Source organism: Sinocyclocheilus rhinocerous, unplaced genomic scaffold, assembly GCF_001515625.1.
Source record: "Sinocyclocheilus rhinocerous isolate Xijiao unplaced genomic scaffold, SAMN03320098_v1.1 scaffold475, whole genome shotgun sequence".
In the NCBI taxonomy this organism is placed as follows: domain Eukaryota; kingdom Metazoa; phylum Chordata; class Actinopteri; order Cypriniformes; family Cyprinidae; genus Sinocyclocheilus; species Sinocyclocheilus rhinocerous.
Window position 1 is genome coordinate 365,401 of NW_015646677.1, and position 23,620 is coordinate 389,020.

Below are 23,620 nucleotides of genomic sequence, written 5' to 3' on the forward strand. Positions count from 1 at the left end.
CAAAAAGGTTGACGGTAGCCATTGACTTCAAGTCATTGGAAGTCAATGGCTACCGTCAACCTTTTTGATTACCCACATTCTTCGAAATACCTTCTGTGTTTAGCAGACTAAAGAAATTCATACAGGTTTGGAACAACTTGAAGGTGAGTAAATTCATTTTTGGATGAACTTTCCCTTTAATAAAAATAAAAATATTAAATGATAGTTCATGTTAGTTCAGGTCCATTAAATAATATCAACAGATTCGAGTTTTGATTTTATGTTGAAATTGACATGAAACGAAGATAAATAAATGCTTTAGAAGTCTTTTTCATTATTAGTTCAAGTTAACTAATGCAATTAACTAATGTTATGTTTATTATAAGCATGTGGCATTCATTTTGACCCTATCAGACCCAACTTGTGCGCCTATAAACAAAGCAAACCCTTCCCAAGTACATGCTTCATGGGCAGGACAAACTGCAACGTGAACCAGACTTTATGCAGATCAAATTCCGGTTATGCAAAACTATAAAGACCCCTAACCCACAAGTAAACAAACACTTGTTATCAATGCCACAAATCACTCATGAACTCCTTACGGCGAAACGCATACAATCTGCCCGCAGCTACACCACGGATAATCTTCATTTCAGTCCAGACAGACTATGTCCAGACCCTAATACTGTAATCGTCTGGTGTTTTTAGTGTTTGCGGTGCCCTTCCCAGTCAGCGAGGGAATGCTAGCAGGTCATATACACACGGCACGGGCCAGCGGCTGCGAGAAGGATCCAGCGCAGTAAAGCCCAAACCACCAGCAGCGTCCGCAACTAAACATAGCACAACCATAGCTCAGACCAGCTCGCTCTCTCTCTCTCAGATTAGCTGTGACGCTAAGCACACAGCAGTGGGCTGAAAACTTGAGTCACACACTCGCTCGCATTCCTCCACACGAGGGCCCGACTTAATTATCACAGCACGCTGTTTAACGCCACATCACAGAGACAATCGAGGCTGCTGCGTCTCCTCGGCTGTTTTCACATTTGGCTTTTAAATGATAATATTACTGTTCCTGAGAAAAGTTTAAGCTACTGAAATAACAGTGTTGGGTATCGCCGTGTGCATCAGTGACGTGACGGGGCAAGTTTTCTGGGAAAGTATGTGTCCCTGTGTGTGATTTTTTTTTCCAACCGGTGTGAATCACACAAAAAATACTGTGAAAAACGAATAACGTGATTTTCTTGTTTTAAAAAAAGACACGCAAGTTACTTTGGCATACGGTTGGATATAAAACCCCACAACCCACACTTTATGTGTGTGTGTGTGTGTGTGTGTGTGTGTGTGTGTGTTGAGGCATCGTCTCATTTCATATGCAGCATGTCTTGTGTGTGTGAGGCGGTAATGTTGACTACTCAGTGATGTCAGAAGCAGCCCTGAAGCTCGTATATATATATATTGAATGTTCATGTGCTTCACAAGCAGCAGAGGAGCTCAGCGAGTCCAGACAGCTTCAGACTCAGCTTGAGTCTCAGCATCTCTTTCACCTGCCGTCGAGACAAACTCAAGGACAATAACCCCAAAGATTTTGAGCAGCAGAAGAAATATCCTTATGGATTGTTAAGGCAACTTTGTGGACTGCCATCTGAATCACTACAGTGAGTATTTTTCTTATCTTTCACTTTTAATGCCGTGTGTTTGTGAAATATTGATGTTTTTTCTTTTAGTTGGTAGTTGTCTGTTTCTCCAAATGGATGTCTTACTGCTGAGATGTTTCTCATTTATAGCTCCAGAAACTTGAAGTTCTCTCAGTTTATCTGCTTTACATTGTAGTATCTTAATTAATTACTGAATCAAATTCACTAACAAGTCATTTAGGATCACATAAGGCACTAGCTTTAGTAATATAACTGAACCTTTTTACTTTTCTGACTGCAGTTTGATCTTGTTCAAGTATCAATTTGGTCTCAGTTGATTAGTTTTGTTAGGAGAAATATAACGCACAAATCAGTCAAAAGTTCATTTACCAACCAGAAGAAATGCTGCATAACTGCACTTTTTACATTGCGGTTAGGTCTCAATGAAGTATCAGCTAAGCCTCAGTTGATTTATTTTGTGAACAGACACAAATTTAGTTAGAGATGAGAACAGACACAAATGAGTCAATCATTGATTCACCAGCAAGTCATTTTAGGATCACATAAAGGTAGCAATAACTCCTTAATATAATGGCACATTTCACTTTTTGCACTGCAGTTTGCTCTCATTTAAGTATCAGCTTTCTCTCAGTTGATTTATTTTGTTAGGAGAAATAAAAACAGACAAATGAATCAATAGTTATACATTCAGTAGTCATAAGAATATAGAGCTTTAGAACAAAGATTATTCACTCTGTGTAGCGTTTAATGAGAAATGTTTGCATTCATATTGAGATTTCTGACTTTTTATTTAGTTTATCCCGAAATATTACTGAATCAACCTATAGTAGATCCACCAGCAAGTGATTTTAGGATCACATCAGGTAGCAATAACTACTTAAAGGCAGAGTAAGTGATTTTTCAAAAACACTTTATAAAACTGATTCGGGCCGAATCGCAAAACAAACTTGTAGCCAATCAGCAATAAGGGGCGTGTCTACTCGTAAGTGGACTTTTCACTTTTTACACAGTTTGATCTCCTTTAAGTTTCAACTTTGTCTCAGTTGATTTATTTTAGGAGAAATAAAAACAGACACAAATGAGTCAGTAGTTATGATATCTGTGACCCTGGAGCACAAAAGCAGTCTTAAGTCGCTGGGGTATATTTGTAGCAATAGCCAACAATACATTGTATGGGTCACAATTAAAAAATTTTCTTTTATGCCAAAAATCATTAAGATATTAAGTAAAGATCATGTTCCATGAAAGATATTTTGTGAATTTCCTACCGTAAATATATCAAAACTTCATTTTTGATTAGTAATATGCATTGCTAAGGACTTCATTTGGACAACTTTAAAGATGATTTTCTCAATATTTAGATTTTTTTGCACCCTCAGATTCCAGATTTTCAAATAGTTGTATCTCGGCCAAATATTGTCCTATCCTAACAAACCACACATCAATGGAAAGATTATTTATTCAGCTTTCAGATGATGTATAAATCTCAATTTCACAAAATTGACCCTTATGACTGGTTTAGTGCTCCAGGGTCACATTTTAGAAAAATATATTACTACTACTACTACTAATAATAATAATAATAACAACTGTTGTTATTATTATTATTATTATTAGGATATTACTATTGTAATATTTCATTATTATTGTTATATTTTAATTTTATGAAATACTACAATACTATTATTGTAATATTTCACTTTAAAATAAAAATACAATAATGATAATAATAATAATTTAATTTTATAGTGCTAATATTTCTGGCTGTCTTAAGATCTTCATTTTCAAACGTTAAACATTAAATTACAACCTTGATAATCACTCTAAGCCATACTGTGATTTATTTTCAATTAATCGTGCAGCCCTAACTGAGGCTAACACTCACAGCTCTCTTCTGCTCAACACGAGGGTTACAAAATAATAATTCTTAATTTTTGAGGGACTGTTCCTCTAATAGAACGATGCATGCAAGCATGCTGCAGAAATGTACAGCACACGCACATTAAACACACTCATTATGTACAAGAAAAACAGTCAATGTATTAAATGGTTCATAGACTGATATTTGGAAGTAAGTGTTCTTCTGCTGATCTGGTGTTGTTTGCTGTGCAGATGTATGTAAAACTATTTGCTCTGTAGAACAAACAGCAATTACCATTCATGCTGTGATGTGTCTGTTTGCCTTCAGAAAAACACTGACAGCTAATTAGAGAAATCCACATGCCTGTGAAAATGTCTTTTTATAAGCTGTGCTTCTTGAAAAAGCTGACAGTTCACAAAACAACAAATATGAATATTTAAAGCAAAACTCTGGACTAATCAACTTTAATCAATCTTTCAAACTCAAATAAAACCAAGTTAGAGGTATATAATTGGGAGACCGGGGCTAGTTGTCACATTTTTTGCTTGAATAAAGCATTTCTGTACTGACCAAAACAAAACTACTGCAAATTTTTAACATCACTGCCTGCAAAAAATATACAAACAATAATGGGGCATGTTGTCACACTATATGGGGTAAGTTGTCACAATGCAAACCTGCCCTTAAATAGCCTATTAAAGGCTTTGCAGTAGAATTTAGACAGTAAAACAATGGTGAAACAATTCATGAACATGCAAAAATGGAAAACGTAACTACAAAAAAAAGCCCAGAAAGCCACTTACTACAATTACAGCAGTTAAAATGCATGTGAAAACTTGTCCCAGTCTGAAACTAAAGTTGTGAGAATTCACAAATATTATTCTAGATGTTTGAAACGAACACACAAAACCACTGATGGAGAAAACAAGCATTGTGCAATTCAATATTCCCCTTGTGACAACTAGCCCCGGTCTGTTTTATAGTGACTCTCAGCTGAATCTGCTGCAGTGGTTTTGTGTAACCGTGATAGTGTCACAGTCACTTTGGTTCTTTATGTTAGTATCTCTGGTCTACTTGAGTGAACTGAAGCATGACATAACATCTCAAACCTCTATGAACACCAGCATCCATCCGTTTGATTGACAGCTGGAGATCTGCTGAAGCTCCTCCCACTGGAGAACAGCAGCACTGCAGGAGATGGCCATCCAATCACAGTTACTCTGTATGTTTGACAAAAATCATTATGATTAAATATATTAAAATTTAATTTTTGATTAGTAATATGCATTGCTAAGGACTTCATTTGGACAACTTTAAAGATGATTTTCTCAATATTTCGATTTTTTTGCACCCTCAGATTCCAGATTTTCAAATAGTTGTATCTCGGCCAAATATTGTCCTATCATAACAAACCATACATCAATGGAAAGCTTATATATTTAGTTCATTATTTCCAAAAATTTACACTTAAGACTGGTTTTGTGCTCCAGGGTCACATATAGTAAGAGTATAAAAATGTGGATCACTGGCTCTGTGTGGAGTTTAATGAGAAATGTTTGAGCTCATATTGAGTCTTTCCATGGCAGACTTTTGTATCTTGGCAAATCTGAGCACATTTTGAGACATTGTTGAGATTTCCTCTGCAACTCTTATGTGAGATTACTCACTTTCTCAGGAGAAACATCTGAGAAGCAGGAGACTCGAGCAAATGCCTCATTGCTGTTGAGGAGAAACGATTGAGATATTAAAGAGATCTCTTTAGTGAATTTTTCCACTTTCTTTCACAGATTTCTGATGAAGCACGTGTGAATCCTAATGAAGTTCAGTGAAAGCTTCTCTCCGTACTGTGCGCCAGTCTACGGCTCAGAAAATATAGTATCTTGTTGTTGTGTGTTTGATAGAGATGACAGTAAATCAGCGCTGCATTGATCCTCACTGTCTGAGAGCAGAGCAGATCAGATTAAATCTTGATGAAGAGGTTCATCTGAAAGTGAAGTCATTTGTTGTAGCTGTCTGGATCTTCATGTGCTGGCATGCAGTGTCAATGCAACACATTATTTTGCCATAACAGAATTCAGTTCTCATATGAAGAACCATATCAAGCTTTATAGAAAAGAAAAATCACAAATGGGATATCCTTAATATTTCACAGGTTTCTCCTGAGATTAAATGCAAAACCATTTACATTTGTCCATTTACTAAAGTCTCATGATTCTCAGTCAGATGTGTCTCCTCAAGCATTTCACAAGAGATCTCAACAGTGTCTTACACTTTGCTCAGGTTTACCATGATTTGACATCAAAAGTCAAATCCATTCTCTTCCTCTATATCAAAGTATCTATCTATATCAAATCTATATCAATATATCTATATCTATATAGCCCAGAACAACATTAAGTCTCCTGAGCTATAAAATAGCAACCTCTGAGCAATATTAATGTAATGAAACGCCAAGACCTCAAAAAAATTATATATATATATATATAAATTACGATTCAAAATTACATGACAAAAAATTACACATTACATGCATTTAATTTTTGATTACTTTTAGATTACTTTTGACCTAACTCGGTTTATCACATTGATTTAAATAGGATAATCTTGTACCATATTGATATAAAAATTCAAATAGAAAGAAAATATATTCCATTTGTTGTTATTAACAACACATTAAATGCATAAAACCTTTCATTATGTCAAGGTTTCCAAACTAGGGATTTAGATTTATTTACACTTGGCATACTTCAGTTGTAACTGTAATATCATAAAGACTCGTCTGTCATGCGCATTCATATTCATATTCAGATCTTCATTAAAGTATCAGAGCAGCGTCTCTCTGGCTCTGAGCTTTGATTCTCTATAATCTCAAGAAACAAACTCTGCTTATAATTACTACATGAAAAAAAAAGATGCATTAATGTGACAAAAAGGGTTTTCGGTTTGACGTTCTGTTCTGCGCGAGTCTGAATCGTAAAGTAAATGATGTGATATAATACTTTATGACTTCTGGAGAGAACTGAGCGAAGTCCACGGAAAAGCAGCCAAGACGCTTCACGCTGCCGAATGTGACTTTATTCTGGGATGAAGAACAACGTGGGGATATTTTCTGGTTTAACCCGTCCCACGCCAGCTCTCTGAGCCTTTAATACTTAGTTCGATTGATCGGTCCGAAACTTAAAGGGACAGTTCACCCAAAAATGAAAATTCTGTCATTTACTTGCCCTTAAATTGTTCCAAACCTGCATTCATTCCTTTCATCTATTGATCACAAAAGAAGATATTTTGAAAAAGGTTGCTGAGCAAAATGGTACCCATTGACTTCCATAGTATGGAAAAAAGTATTATGTAGGCTAAGTCAATGAGTGCCGTCAACCTACAGGAAAAGATCAACCAAAAATGAAAATTCTGTCATTTACGTGCCCCCAAATTGTTCCAAACCTGTATTCATTTCTTTCATCTGTTAAACACAAAAGAAGATATTTTTAACGGTACCCATTGACTTCCATAGTATGAAGAAAAGTACCATGGAAGTCAATGGCTACCGTCAACCTACATTCTTCAAAATATATATTTTTTTGTGTTCCGCAGAAGAAAGCCAGGCATAGGTTTGGAACAATTTGAAGGTGAGTAAATATAGACAGAATTTTCATTTTTGGGTGAACTGTCCCTTTAAGACCAGCATCTATGAGACATGTGTTGAATTATAATAATGGCATGCACATTAGACCAATTAATTGTTCATAATAAGATGCATTAAGATTTAGAATTTTGACAGACTTAAACATCTGGAAACATTTTCACGGACAGATTCTGTGAAGTCTGTAAATGTAAATGTCAATAATCGCCGTATTCTCGTTTCGCTCCCATACTAGTGTTTAACAGACAATATAGAATCCCATACAGTCGTTCCAATAAAACGTCCTTGGATTCGTAGAGAGATTAGACGATGTGAGAGAGAGAGAGAGGGAGGGAAAAAAGCAGTAAGATTAAAAGTGAACATTTGTTTTGTGTACTGTATGCCGCTCGCTGCCAAAAGCCAGTAATTTTGGATGAATCTAAAACAGCTTTCCTGGCGCTGTCCCCACTTCACGCCTCCTGCCCGGAAAGACTTTTTTCACCTGTTTATATGCAGGTAAAGTATACTCTACAGAGTGTCCCCGAATGAGGTGTGTGGACCACAGGGGCTGAAACAGGTAGACAAGACCTGTGTGACTGCAAGCAACTTCTGACATGCCTGTAAAATACGAGAGTCTGCATGCTATTCCACACTAACCTGTGCGAATCAACTGCGTCACCGGCAGCCAGTGACAGACGCACACCTCAGCAGACAGTATTTCACTTGTTTTGTAAATAGGACGACTTTTATATTGTTTGCTTCAAAGAGAAAACCGGACTGCCTTGAGCTAAATGACGTGAGATGTTCGGTCAAAATCCGTTGCGTTTGCCAGCATTAGTAAACACAAACACATTTGTATGCAGTGTTTTTTTTGCAATACACATCTGAAGCAAATCAAATGCACAGTTAGAAATACCTACGTAACGTTTAGTCTGTTTGCATCCTGTACTCTGATGTATTTCTGAGGGAACATCTAAGAGAAATAAAAAAGTAGGGCACTATCAATTCATCTTAGATAAAATCACGTCTACGTTTTTGGTGGTGGTTTTGTATCCTATTTAATTGAGAAATATGTTTATTTTAATACAAAAATATTTGACTACAGAATCCCGTGACTGACCAATCACAATCCAGCATTCCATAGAGCCGCATAATAATAAAGAGCTGCAGAGATGATGTATATTTGTAGGTGAAAACTTGAAAACGAGTTGCAGTTAAGCACTTCCGTTTCCCTTAATGGGTTTTCTGAATGGGTTTTTGCTTAAATTCCTGAAATAAGCTGAAGATATAGTTTCACTTTTCATTCTATGACATAAAATTCATCAGTGATAATACCCCACTGCATTTTTTAAGCTTTTGCTTGTCTTGAAAAAAGGTGATTGCTCACAAGTGGCTAAATGGGGACTATAGACCCAGCTAACAAAAATATGTTTTACTAACGTTCCCATGTAGTTATAAAAACGTTATCCTGAATGTTCTCTGAACATTTAAAACGACCAGTTTTTAAAAGTTTTAAAAGGTTTTTTCTTGGTTACATATTCCATTCTGTTCAAACATTATTGGAATGTTTGAATGTTCCCTGAACATTCCGAAACAAGTAGTTACATTTAAAAAATGGCACACAAACTAATGTATAAATAATGTTTTTATGCTAACATTTTGAGAACATCATTAAAGACAGGATAACTTTAACATTACCGGCAGAAAGTTTTTATAACTTTAAGAGAACGTTCTGAGAACATTCCCTGTTAGCTTGGAAACTCATTTAATTACTAGTCGCTTTCACATTTTCTGCATCCCAAATGGCACACTATACACTATGCACTCATACACTATGTACTTATGCACTATGTATATGACAGTTGGGTGCATGAAGTGTCCAACATTCCACACTTAATTTTTTCGGCATCATCCAGGTATTTAAAGTGCACTTTTTCTTTTTGGAATTTTCAGTGTGAACACACTATTCGCACTATTTATACTACAAAACGTCATAGAATAGTGCATAAGTACATGATTTGGAACGCACCTAACTATTCCAACTTGGACTTTCAGGTAAAATGTTTTTAAATAAAGACTGAAAGAGTTGACGAAGCTTAATGTGGTGGCGATGAAGTCATGTGACCATTGTGTAGTCCTACATTGAACTTTTTACTTCTGCCGAATGTATTTGGGCTTCAAAATACAAAAAGCCAATGGAAAAATCCAATTGGGATTTTGTTCCGAGCTGGCCCGAAAAAATACGTCATCACTGCAGCGCTCTATTGGTTAATTAGCAAGAGGATGTGAGAATTGTGGTTGATTGAATGAATGAGATAATGAGCGACTACAGGATAGAGAGAGAGACAGAGACGAGAAGAGGCTCGTTCTGGATGAGTAACACACCGAACACATCAGCTGGGAGGAATTCCTTGGGTTCTCTGCGTGAGTCTGTGGGCGGGACGAACACTAATGTAAAAGACAGCTGTGAAAATCAGTTAATCTGCAGAGAAGCCGTAATGAGTCACCCTTCTGGGAAAGAGGACGTCCGATGAGTGCAGATGTGACAGGCGGATGGACCTTTGCTTTAACACCTAAAAACTGCCAGCGTCCACAGACGAAAATAGCACGCCAATTAATTTAGAGTGATATTAATAAATACAGACCTCTTTTAACCATTATCCCAAAAGTAATCATTTGCATTCATCTACTCACACTTGTGTCATTCTAAAACCATTTGGTCAAAAATGAATGAAAAAATTATCACAATTTGTGATAGACGTGAAAGAAACCGTGTCAAACTTGACGTGACGCGTCTTGATTTGCAAAGTTTGAAGATCACACATGAATCAGTGTTATTTTACTATTTTATAGTTTGTTCATATTTTTGATTAGATTTTATTCTTATATTTTTGTGTTTTGGCTTTAATTTTAGTAAAAAAAAATTTAAAGTTTTTGTCATTTTTAGTTGTTTATATGTTTTTGTTTACATATGTCTATAAAGAATTTATTAATTGGTATTTATATAATTAGTTAGTACTTTAAATTAAATTAAACAAAAATGAGACAAGTTGCCTTTGCTGAAATAAAATAAGTTAAAATAAGTTTACAAATTTTTATTTATTTATATAGATTTTTTTTTTACTTTTTTTAAAAACCTTTTTATTATTTCATTTATTTCTTTTTTATTCATTTCATGTAATGAATTTTTTATGGTTTTAGTTAACAAATGATATTTGACAGTGTCAAATATACTGTTGGAGGAAGTCCATATTCATATTGTATCTATGAATGTTATTTAACGTATAGAAAATATCATAATCCTGCATCATAACTCAATGCTCCTGGATTATTGCCGCTTCTTTTATGAGCTTCTCATATTAGACGTTACTAATTAAACTAGGAAGAGAGAATAACAGTAAATAGTTGATGGTAGCCATTGACTTCCATAAGAATATCTTCTTATGTGTTCAACAGAAGATAGAAACTCATACAGGTTTGAAACAGGTTTTATTTTTGGCTGAACTAACCCATTAAGTGTGGTGGTCTTCTTCAGCTAACCTGTTAAACTTGAGAACTCTGAATGGAAAATTCAGTGAAGAATGAGACGTTCATGTGTTTCTGATCTGGGCTGCCGGGGGCCTAAATATCCACCGTCACACATATACATTTGATAAAAAATGGAAAGTTACATGCAAAAAAGAATGTGCTGCTCCAGAAATCTGCTGACTGCCAGGCGCTCACGGCCGGCCAAAGCAAAAGATCAGGGAGTGCAGAAAACGTCTTACGAGAGCTTACGTGTTTCTGAAATCTGGCACCAACAATAGCCTTCAGTTAGTGTTCAACACACACATGCACACACACACACACACACACACACCTGCACCAGATATCAAACTACATCACCTGAGGAGGTTTACAGCACACATGACTTCCTACTAACACAAAATGACAGCTAACTGACTCTCAAAAGAAAAGGAGATCACAAACCTAGAGGATAAAGGTATTGCTCAGAGTAATTGCTTATCAGTAGACTCATTTAATATTGTTAAGAGGAAAAAAAAATTCGGACTAAACTGAAAAAAGTTTTGGTGTAGGATTTCTTGGAAACAAATTTCACTCAGAAATGTATAGTAAATTTCACAAGTCACACTGAAATGTTGCAGTTTGTAAGGCTGAAAAAGTATTTTCTTTTAAAACATACTCCAACAATATTTCTTTTATTTAGAATATATGTATATATATATTGCTTAATGACTGATGTTTTAGTGATTTTGAGTGGATAGAAGTTTGAAACAAGTTTGTTTTATTTTCAAAACAAGTGTTCTGCTCACCAAGGGTGCATTTATTTGATCAAAATACAATAAAAACAGTAAAATTTTGAAAAATTATTCCAATTTAAAATAACTGTTTTCTATGTGAAAATATTGTAAAATGTAATTTATTCCTGTGATCAAACTTGAATTTTCAGCATCATTGCAGCATGAACCTTCAGAAATCATTCTAATATAATATCAACCGAAAAGTCGTTTGAGATTATGCTGGTGTTTATGAAGTTAAACATACTTTAAGAATAACATCCGCAAATCTTTTTAGATTTTATGTTGACTTTAAAATAATTGCCCCTTGCTTTGATATGTGATCTATTGATAAAGCATATGACTGAAGTATGTGAATGTGATTTGGATTTACTCACTTTTAGAACTTTTTAATTGGAGAAAATGGCCTGAATTTCTACAGAAACCTTTCTAGTACTTTGCTGCCACTGTTTTGCCACATCTGTCTCTCTCTCTCTCATGTAAACAGAAGAGTTGACTCCTTATATACGGGCAGAGACTCCCAGCCGTCACCTCCCCTCTCCTCCCACTTGCTGTTTTACCTCTCCTCCCTCTCTCTCTCAACCTGCACAGACAGTTCTGAAACTTTCCCATCACAGTGTTGGTGGGTTCATCTGACTCCTCTGTAACAGAGCAGAGTCAGTCAGTGCGGGACAGACCACCTGGAAAACACACACTCGTTCACCTCACGCTGGATTCCCGTTTGCTGTGGTCTTGTTACTTCAGACAAGATCATCTCAGAGAAAGTGAAGGACGTAATGCTGAAGGACGCGTTCACCTGGACCGACCGCAGCGCTCATTGATTTGTTTGTTTGTGTTTGATCGCAGCCTGGAAACTTTGAGGAGACTCGCGCTCTGTCTGACAGGACAGAAGAGACGGAGACACAGGCATCATTGTGAGTATGTTTCTCTTCTGTTGCTCATCATGGGCTTTTGTTGTGGCTCAGAGGACTTGCTGGAATTCGGCTTTTCTCTCCAACATGTTGAACTGGTTTAAGTTAAAGCTGCTGTCTCTTCTTCAGCATGGGGTGGGAGAAAACACTCCTACAAATAAAGCTTCTTTATTGGCATTGATGGGTGCATGAAGAGCATTCATGAAGCATTTGGAGCATTTGCATTGCACAAAATGTTCTTTATAGAAGAAAAGGGATGTTAAAATTAATTTAAAAAATGGTTTTTATACCCTCTGGTGCTCTTTGGTCATTTTTTTGACCAAAAGATTTTATGTTTTGGGGTTTTTTTAAGATTTTTTTTTTTTTAATGGTTTGGAATCTTGGTTTTTGGCACTTGTTATGTGAACAAACACACAAAAGTCATATACATGATTCGAAAAAGGTTAAATGGTCCTGAAAAAAGCCACCTCGCAGTCAAAAATGACCGCATTGGAAAATAAATGAATTTCATCTAGTGGAATCGTTTGGTACTGCGCCCAAACTAAATCTCACTAAAAGCTCGTTTTTTGAGATATCAACTTTAAATTTGGAACACAACTTGTTTAGATTTATGGCTTTTATTTTCTCACAGTTTTGGGAAATATATAGTTCATATTAATTTTGAAAATAGTATTTTTGTGCAATTTTCATTTTCAATTGCAATTTTCAATTTTCATCAAATTTTCAATTTTCAACTACTATAACTTTTTTCCAAATTTTTTTTTTTTACTTTTTCCACCTTAGCGATAATCTGCCAAGTGCCTTCATTAAAAAGAGACCAAACATAAGTCTGTGCTCCAAAGCATTCAATATTTACAACTGTTTAAGTTGGAACTTTAATTTTCAGGTCTATGCTCAAAAAGTGGTAAACAGATAATAAAGAAACTATCATTTTTGACCTCCATGTGAGGAGCACCAGAGGGTTAAGAACTGTTCACTGAAAGGTTCTTTAGGGAACCAGACAGAAATGGTTCTTCTGTAACAGAAACCTCTATTTCTAAGAGTGTATTTAGTCATTTAAAGGCTGCACTGTATGATTGAACAAATTCACCTACATCATCACAAGAATGAGTTAAATTACACTTAGGAGAAGTGAACAGAACATGCACATCAGAATACCTTGCTGATCTTCATGTGTGTAATGTGTGTGTGTGTGTGTGTGTTTGCTCAGGTCCAGTGAGGATGAGGACGTTATACTCTAGATGGGTTCTGCAGCGGTGGTTCTTTGCTCTCTTCTTACTGTGCTCTCCTGTTCCGCACCACGGCAGGCCCGTCGATGCCCTCAGCAGCCGAATGTAAGTGTTTTGGGGCTTAATCACCAAAATGTTTTGCTAAAACATAAATGTTACTGTTGCTCTTAGAGTTAGTGATTTGAGCAGACCTCTAACTCTGAGTGTTAAACTTGAGAATGCCGTTCATCTGCACTGTTCGTGCAATAGACATGTGTCTTTTTGAAGAGAAGTCAAGTCACTTTTACTTATATGGCATTTTATACAATACAGACTGTTTCAAAGCAGCTTCGCAGTAATAAGCAGGAAAAATAACAGTGGTAATGTTGCCAAATCAATCAGTTATGAAACAAATTCAATTTCTAAGACAATAGTGTCATTATTCAACACTTATTCAACTTTAGTTCAATGTTGATTCAGTTTAGTTCAATAATTGATTCAGTTTAGTTGATTCAGTTTAGTAAAATCCATCAATTATGAAACAAATTCAATTCCTCTATAAAGCTGCTCAACACAATTCAGTTCAAGGTTTACTCAATTCTGTTCAAAACACTGTGTGTTGCAGAATCATTCATCAATTATGAAACAAATTCAATTTTTTAAAAGACAAATGTTATTATTTAACTCAATTCAGATTCAGTGTGGTTTCAGTTCAGTTCAGTTCAGTTCAGTGACAGTGTTGTTACCAACTTCTTCAATTATGAAACAAATTTAATTTCAGAAGACAATAGTGTCATTATTCAATTAATTCTCATTTAAGTGTTGCTTCAATACGGTTCAATAACAGTCTTGCAAAATTCACCAATTATGAAATAAATTCAATTTCAGAAAACAATAGTGTCATTATTCAGCACAGTTTATTTCAATGCCAATTTAATTAAGTTTAATAACAGTGTCAATGTAGTAAAATTGATCACTTATGAAACATTCAATTCTGCAATAGGTAAAGCAGCTCTACAAAAGTCATAATTCAGCTCAATTAAGTCCAGCGTTGATTCAGTTCAGTTAAAAAACTGCGTCAGTGTGGTACAATTAATCAATTATGAAACTAATTCAATTCTAGAGCACAATAGTATCGTTATTCAATTCAGTTTTGTTCAATGTTAATTCAGTTCAGTTCAATAATAGTGCCATTGTTGTAAAATTCACCAATTATGAAACAAATTAAATTTCAGAAGACAATAATATCATTATTCAATTCAATTTAGTTCAAAGTTGATTCAGTTCACTTCAATATTCAATAATAGTGATCAAACGTCTGATTTTTGCCTGGCGGTTGATAAAGCGGGTAAAAATGTAACTTAGTCAAGCTTATCTAGAGATCAGATTCTCACAGGATGGACTCTTTTCATGCCAAATAAGAAACAACCGCCTGTTGCATTGCATTGCACGCGTGCATGTTCTGAAGTGAATGTATAAATCTAGAGATTGTTGTTGTGTGTGTGGCGTTTGGCAGTAACGTGCTGGAAAATGCTCCGGTTTGTCGATCGTGCTGGGAGGTGTTTTGATAGTCAGCGCCCACCTGCGTGTTTGCTCAGGGGTTGAGGGCGAGCGGGACGAGGGGCTCTAGGGACGACGCTTGGCGGGCCACCTGCTGCACGTACAGAGATGCTTTTGTGACAGACGCTGTCCTCTGATAGCGAGGCACGAGAGAGAGGCGTAGAGCGAGAGAGAGATTGCTGATGCAAAGTTCGGCCACAGCCCAAGTCAAACGGGCCTCTCCCGCTGGAGTATATTATGCCGAGCCGAGCAAACGTGCTTTTATGTCCTGTGAACCCCTTAACAGGGCCCAGAATGCAAAACATGCTTCCACGGAGCTTTGGAAAGCCGCGCTCCCCCCCGCTGTCTGCGATCCGCCTGCGCCTGCCAGGACCTCCCTAACTTCATATCGGCTTTTAATGATGTGAGCGTGTGGGTTTGTGAGACATCGTTCGCCTGTCGTCTGCTGGTTGTTGTGCAGATTGTGCCAGAGACACACACACTTTGCTTTGATCCACATGCAATGACTGTGACGTTTTGTGCATGTTTGGGTGGGTTTACTTTAGAAACATTAGCTATAGGCTATACACATAAAAAACTTTCAAAAATAAAAGTTTTAATAATGTAATGCAATTGCAATGTCCCTGCATGAGCTAAAATGAATAAATTAAAATGCAAATCCAAAAAGCTTTTATTTGGAGTTAAATTAGTTGCTTTATATAAATGCAATAAACACTTTTAGACTTCTAGGGTGATTTGAGACACTAATGCAATGACTGTGATGTTTTTATGCACATTATAGCATGTTTTATGGGTTTCCTTCAGAAACATTTGCTATATGCACATCAAAATAAAAATAAAGTAAATAATGTTTTAATAATGCAATGCAATTGCAATGTGACTGATTTAAATGTGCATAAAAGCATTATGTAAATGAATAAATGAAAATTAAAATATAAATACAAAAAGCTTTTATTTGTAGAGTTAAATTAGTTGCTTTATGTAAATGCAACCTGCCCTTTGGTTTTGATCCTGTAGGGTGATTTGAGAAACAAATGCAATGACTGTCATGTTTTGTGCACATTATAGCACGTTTTTGTGGATTTACATTAGAAACGGTTGCTTTGTGCACATAAAAATATTCAAAAATAAAGCAAATAGTGCTTTAATAGTGCATTGCAATTGCAATGCCCATGATTTGCATGTCACTCTGGATAAAGTGCTAAGGCTTTCATTTAAAGTTAAATTATTTGCTTTATATAGTGCAATATAAGTCTATTGTTTGTCTTTATTTAGTTATCTAGGTAAATGTATATTTATATTAGTATATAGTAAGTTGTTTTAAATAATAAGGAGATTTTAAAGGTCTGGAAGACAGCGGCCACACACCAGTTAATAGATGATGAATTAGTTATTAAAACTATTATTCACTTAATTTGACCGTTGCTGTATAAAATGAGATGAAGTGTGTGATTGCTACTGTAATTCGTCAAAAATACACCTTTTTGCCACGAGGTTTAAAAACACATGATGATTTCTGATCCGTAAGCAAGTAAATGTCAGTGAGGTATGAGCGTAACAGGGTTAGGCCTTAAGTTCGGTGTGATTTGATGATGTTTTGGCCTGTTGCTCTGATTAAACCTCTCCTAGGATGAGCTGCGCTTTGTTCGAAGGACAAAGTATCGCATGAATCCAGCCAGTGGCCAAACAACACAAGTTCTTCTTTCAGCAGCGCTCACTTTAGCGCTTTGATCGCAGTGATCTCACGGCACATCAGAAAGGGCGTTCACCCTTTATAACTAGCTAATGCTGACAAGTCCATCTGCCGTCCAGGACAATGCCTCCTACTGGAGTTTGACTTGAACCCGAGCCAGCTGCGCCTGCGAAGATGAAACGCACGGAGCCGGAGATCTTTCAGACCGCATGCATCGCGGATGAGGGTGAAAGCAGGTCTCGCTCTCTCTCTCTTGGCCTGTTTTTTAAATTAAAGCAGCACAAAGCAGCAATTATCTTCAGGTATGCTAAAAAGGAACAGCTGGAAGGATGCCACGCTAAGAGTTTTCCCTCCCGCTCGCTTTAGTGCTCCTCGTGTAGTGTTTAAACTCAACTAAAACGAGTACAAGCGAAAAAAACAAGCTTTTGAACATTCATGAAACCTGTTTGAATCAGTTTCTACAGGATGAAAAAACATAATTCTTATATAAACCTCAAAACATGTTCACCAGTCCACCTGTATTGAGCAAAACAGATAAATGGATGGACAAGCAGATGATAGATAGGTCAACTAAAACGAGTACAAGCGAAAAAAACAAGCTTTTGAACATTCATGAAACCTGTTTGAATTAGTTTCTACAGGATGAAAAAACATAATTCTTATATAAACCTCAAAACATGTTCACCAGTCCACCTGTATTGAGCAAAACAGATAAATGGATGGACAAGCAGATGATAGATAGATAGATAGATAGATAGATAGATAGATATGGTGTAAGCGTCTGTCCCGAGCCGAGTCTCTCCTCATTGTCTGCAGACGCTCAGAATCTGGCATTTGGGCTTTCATGGGAAAGGTTTGCTCTCTCAGGACGTTCCTCGCTCGTAAATCTGTCCCAGTACATTAAGAAAATAATAAGAGGTGACAGAGAAGAGGAGAACACAAGCTGCCAGGAGGCGCAGTGTTATATAGGAGCCACCGGAGAGGAATAAAGCCACTTTCCAAAGAAAGGAAAACTCATCGTTCCATGGCCTGGCAAGCAATGATCTCACGGATGGGTTTAACCAGCCTGGAGACAAGGGCTGTTTGTGTGCGGCGGGTTCAGATGCTCCAGAAGATGAAGAACAGAGCCTCATTTACCTGTTTGAACAGACACACGATCACCTGAGCTTCAGACTGAGATGCAGGCCATGGAGGTCGATTTCTGCCAGGAGACTCATGGAAATGCATTTTTGGTGATTTTTATTCGTGCTCCTAGGCATCAAGGCTGCAACTAAAAACTATACTGATAATCTGATATGATCAATTAATCTGTCAATTATCAAAAGGGCAATTTTATTTGTAGCACCTACAGTTTATCATTTATTTTTAGCACCTATAAGTTATAAGCACAATTTACGGTAAAAAAATATATATTTTTTTGTCGGTGACAGAGAAGAGGAGAACACAAGCTGCCAGGAGGCGCAGTGTTATTTAGGAGCCACAGGAGAGGAATAAAGCCACTTTCCAAAGAAAGGAAAACTCATCGTTCCATGGCTTGGCAAGCAATGATCTCACGGATGGGTTTAACCAGCCTGGAGACAAGGGCTGTTTGTGTGTGGCGGGTTCAGATGCTCCAGAAGATGAAGAACAGAGCGTCATTTACCTGTTTGAACAGACACACGATCACCTGAGCTTCAGACTGAGATGCAGGCCATGGAGGTCGATTTCTGCCAGGAGACTCATGGAAATGCATTTTTGGTGATTTTTATTCGTGCTCCTAGGCATCAAGGCTGCAACTAAAAACTATACTGATAATCTGATATGATCAATTAATCTGTCAATTATCAAAAGGGCAATTTTATTTGTAGCACCTACAGTTTATCATTTATTTTTAGCACCTATAAGTTATAAGCACAATTTACGGTAAAAAAATATATATTTTTTTGTCAATTCTTTTCAGTATCAGTGTTTTTATTAGTTATTGCAGCCATAGTCATCATTCCAGAGTGAAAATCTTTAGTAAAATCCACAGATGAATGCCATGCTGTTCACTGATTTGTGTTAGTGTGTCCTGATGTGACCAGGCTTTGATGCCCTCTGCTGCCCGCTTGTGTTCTCGCCGGCGTGTGCGTTTGAACACGAGCGACTGCTGGATATTTTCAGACAGCACTGAATTATGCTTTATTTGGCTGTGAGATATGTGTAATTGTTTCAAGACATTTGGACGGAGCTGAGCATCCAAAAGTGCACACGGTAGCAGAGAGCCGTGCGGTTGACGGACTATGCCTCTATTACAGTGTCAGAATTCCTGTAATTTATTTTGTTTGAATGGTGTATTTATTTTGTAAAGGTATCAAGGTGCTGCTGACCTTCTATATTTTTGTACTATAATGCACTTTAGATATATAAATATAGAAATATATACAAGTCATTTTGTTAATGGACGTATTTTGTTGTTGAGTTGAATGAAGAAGACTATAGTCACGCTTGTGTTTGCCCACATTCTGATTCATTGTATGTTCAACAGCTTTGGCATCCATGTTTCTGTGAGTCTGTTCCAAAACCTAGTGAGCTGCCTAACTAGACGGCATCTGAAGGGAGCACAGATTCATTCACAATTCATCATTTTGGCCAAATACGAGAGCAGCTTTGCTTGTGCCCTTCACAAGATAATACAATCACAGAATGCATTATGAAAGGCTCGCTGAAAACAATCATCCACATTCAAAATCATATTCAAGGTCTAAATTTAAGATTTGAATTGCATATAAAATTTCCATCCATTTGGATTACACAGTTACACATACTCATGAACTTGTGATGCATATTTGTCAGTCATACACAAATGAAAATCATGGCATCATTTATTATTCATTTTTGTATTTATTTGATGCTGTTACAGACATCTGACCTGTTTCATTTATGTATGACTGACAAACATGTGTCACATGAAATAGTTTAATAGTTTATTAAAACTATATAATCTAAATGGTTGGAATTTTTTTTAACATTTAGGCCTATATATATATATATATATATATATGCCTATGTATTTTTTTATTGAAGATGATAGATTAAGCAGCCATAGTCATCATTCCAGAGTGAAAATCTTTAGTAAAATCCACAGATGAATGCCATGCTGTTCACTGATTTGTGTTAGTGTGTCCTGATGTGACCAGGCTTTGATGCCCTCTGCTGCCCGCTTGTGTTCACGCCGGCGTGTGCGTTTGAACACGAGCGACTGCTGGATATTTTCAGACAGCACTGAATTATGCTTTATTTGGCTGTGAGATATGTGTAATTGTTTCAAGACATTTGGACGGAGCTGAGCATCCAAAAGTGCACACGGTAGCAGAGAGCCGTGCGGTTGACGGGACAGACCTCTGTATGATTTAAGCCGAGACACAATGGCACCATTAATTAGAGTTATTGCACTGAGTGCTTAAGCTGCCTGTTTCATCAGCTCAGCCTGTGGTTGTTGGCTGTTGCCGCTTTCGGATCGTGTCAGTTTTGATGTACTATGTTTAAAAGTGGAGGCGCGTCAGAAGGAGCTTCACATCAGCACTCCTGCTGGTTTGTTTGGGTTTGATGCAGGATCTGGAAACGGGCACCAGCGAGGTGTTGGATGAGGGCCAGACCTTCTCAAACCCCCTGGATTTAACTAAAAACACATTGAACAGGGGCCACGGTACAGACACTCACTGATCACAGACTGGATTTAGGTTAAAGGCACTCTCTCTCTGTGTGTGTGTAGAGCTAATAAGATTGCAGCAAACAGAATGGATTATAGAAGAGATACACTCATTGATCTGTGAAACTGAAGGCATTGTGATTTACACACAATCATAACACAGTTAGTGATGCTGAGGTCACGGGTTCAAACGCAGTGAACACATGTGCGCTACATTGAGTTCAAGCCTGACTGCATGAAATCACTTTATTATTGTGATCCTGATCAATTTAAAGATGATAGATTAAATACAAAGCTTGTTTCATCCATGGGATTAAAAAAGATGGTAATTATGATTTTAATATCATGGTTTTAGTCTCAAATCTTTTTTCTTGCAATGAGTTTTTTTAAAGAATTGCAAGAAAAAAAATCTGAGTTGTGAGATGAAAAGTCACAGTTACCTTTTTTTTATTATGTGGCGGAAAAAAAAAACAGAATTGCAAGATGTAAACTCAGAATCAGATTAAAAAATCTGAAAAAAATAATCAGAATCAGAGATCTCTATATCTTGCAGTTCTCTTTTTTTTCTCAGAATTACAAGTTAATGACTCACAATTCTGAATTAAATCTTGCAATTAAGAAAAAGTCCAAATTGTAAGATAAAAAGTCACAATTACCTTTTTTATTAATTTTTTTTATCCCGTAGCAGAAACAAGCTTCCACAGAATTAAGAGAAATGTCTATTTAAATATATTTCATGCAATAAGTACCCAATATTTGTACATATTTTAGCATGTCAAACTCAATTGTCAGTTGATTCTCCTGTGCACTTCACTGTTTTTGTGGTGCACAGAGTTTCTGTTTAAATTAAGATGCTGCTCACTAGGTTTTGGAGCCGAGCTTTTGTATATGAGTTTATTTTGGGTTTCTTTGCTGCTGACCTGAACGAGCCCCACATCATCATCCTCATCATCCTCGTATCATCCTCGAGGGCCTCCCTTCAAATCCGCAGAAGCATCTGTACACGACCAGCACACGTTATAGAAGAACTCTTGTTGTTTTGCACTGAGAGAGAAAAAAAAAACCCTGTACTGAATGAATTAAACATCTGACCATTTCCTGCAGTGTGTGGGATATTTGATTGTGTGTGTGTGTGTGTGTGTGTGTGTGTGAGAGCGTACAATGAACGCTCTAGCCGGGCGTTTGGCTCTCTTTCGCCCACTTGCGTCTGATGTTGCTCCCGTGCAGACAGGAAAACCATTCCACAGGGAAGCAGACTCAAAAATGTGTGGAAAAATCTTCTGGAAATCAGGCTGTAATGAATGGACGGCGTTTGAACTGCAGTCCATCCGCTCGCCCATTGATTTTCAGAGTTGTGTTGAAATACAAATCGCTGATTAAGGCCAAAAGCACTTTGTGCAAGCACGCGAACACTTGGCGGTCGACTTAAATGCACTTAATGTGTGTTCTTGAGCTGCTGTGGCAGCAGCAAACCTCAGTCCTCAAGGGGGCGATAGAGTTTCCTGCAAATGTTTGTACCCTTAAACCAGATGTGTTATTTTTCAGGTAGCTCCTATAAACATGTCAACAGCTTCACTTTAACTTACTTGCTCAGCAAGATTGTCTTCAGACTGTTGCTCTGATGTGACAGCAGCTGATCTGAAAGAAAACTGACAGTAAAAGTCACTTTAATGCATGCCATATCTCTATATATACTACTGAGAATTCAGTGCATACTGAAGTTGTGTTATATAATCTGTTAGTACTTACAGCAGACTATATTTCAGGCCTAATTCACAAAACAAAAATTTCACCAAACGGAATTACAAAAAAATTTTTTTACATTAAAATATTATAAAAAATTATATAAAATAAATATACTTATTTTTATACTTATTTAATTATTTACAAACGCATGGAAGCCCACAAAAAACATGCATTTGTCTCTGGCCTTTCTTATGCATTAGAAATAATGTTTAATTTATTTATAATATTAAATTGATGTATTTATATGGAAGCCCACAAAAGCCATGCATTTGTAGACTTTTTCAAGTGATATGCATACAAAATATATTTTATTTTATACAACACATATATATTTATTTCCAAACATACACAATTCCATAATAGCCATGCATCTGTATCTGGCTTTTCTCAAGGTAAATTCATTAGAAATATATTATATTTTTGTTTATTTATTTCTACACATACTGAAGCCCAAAAAAGCCATGCATTTATCTCTAGCATTTCTTGAGTTCATATGCATTAGAAAAATATTTATTTTATACATGCATATTTATTTATTCAAACACATGAAAGCTTAAAAAAATCATGCATTTGTCTCTGGCTTTCCCTGAGTTTTTATGCATTATAAGGTTTGCTAGTAGAAAAACCAGAGCACCATTGCCCAAATCCCTCTCTCTCCAAGACACCAAAACCCAGAGCATCAACATTCAGCTTTTCCATGGCAGAGGGGGGTCTTTGGCACTCAGCATGCTGGGAAATCATTCAATTTCTCTGACATTTATTTGTTTGCCTTTGATGAAAGTCACACAGCCGTTAATGAAGGCTGAGATCAGCCGTACGGATGGAGCATCGCGCTGCTGGGATTTACTCACTTTTCCCACTTTCCAGCAGCTCTCATCTCACACAACTTTTACAGGCTACAAGAACTATTTGCTCATTTTGGGATCATTTCAGGATAACATACCAGCAGATGTTCCCCCTCGAAGGCTCCGTACACACATCAGTGCATCAGTGGATCAGGATCGAGTCAGTAAAGTGACCCCCCTCAGATCTGATGAGTTTAAAGTGATGTAAGAGCGCTGGGGACGCGGTACGGTGAGACCACACACACTAGACTCAATGGCATTTATAATAAATCACACATCAGCTGGAAAAAATCAATCTGACAATCACATTAAAGCTCCTGAGCCCAGATGCTTCACTGTGTTGCATCAGCAAAATAAAAATGGAGAGTAAATTTAGGCCTTTGCTAAAGTCTCCTACTTCTGATGTTTCTTTACCGCTCTTTCTTTACCGTTTTCTGAAGTTTTAGTTTTAGTTGCGGCTCAAAGACGTTTGAATCAATCACATATTAGCTTCAGAAAATCATCCAGACTATCACAATAAAGCTCCTGCAAGATGCTTCACTGTGTTGCATCAGCAAAATAAAAATGGAGAGTAA

General features: G+C 36.8%; 1 long non-coding RNA gene across 1 annotated transcript; it reads left to right on the top strand.

Annotated features, from left to right (window-relative positions):
* The first annotated feature begins 1,483 nt into the window (after positions 1-1,483).
* LOC107707981 (uncharacterized) lies at positions 1,484-13,633 on the top strand. Its single transcript, XR_001636311.1, has 3 exons — positions 1,484-1,634; positions 12,259-12,326; positions 13,534-13,633. It is a non-coding gene; the product is annotated as an uncharacterized LOC107707981 (long non-coding RNA).
* Positions 13,634-23,620: the final 9,987 nt, after the last annotated feature.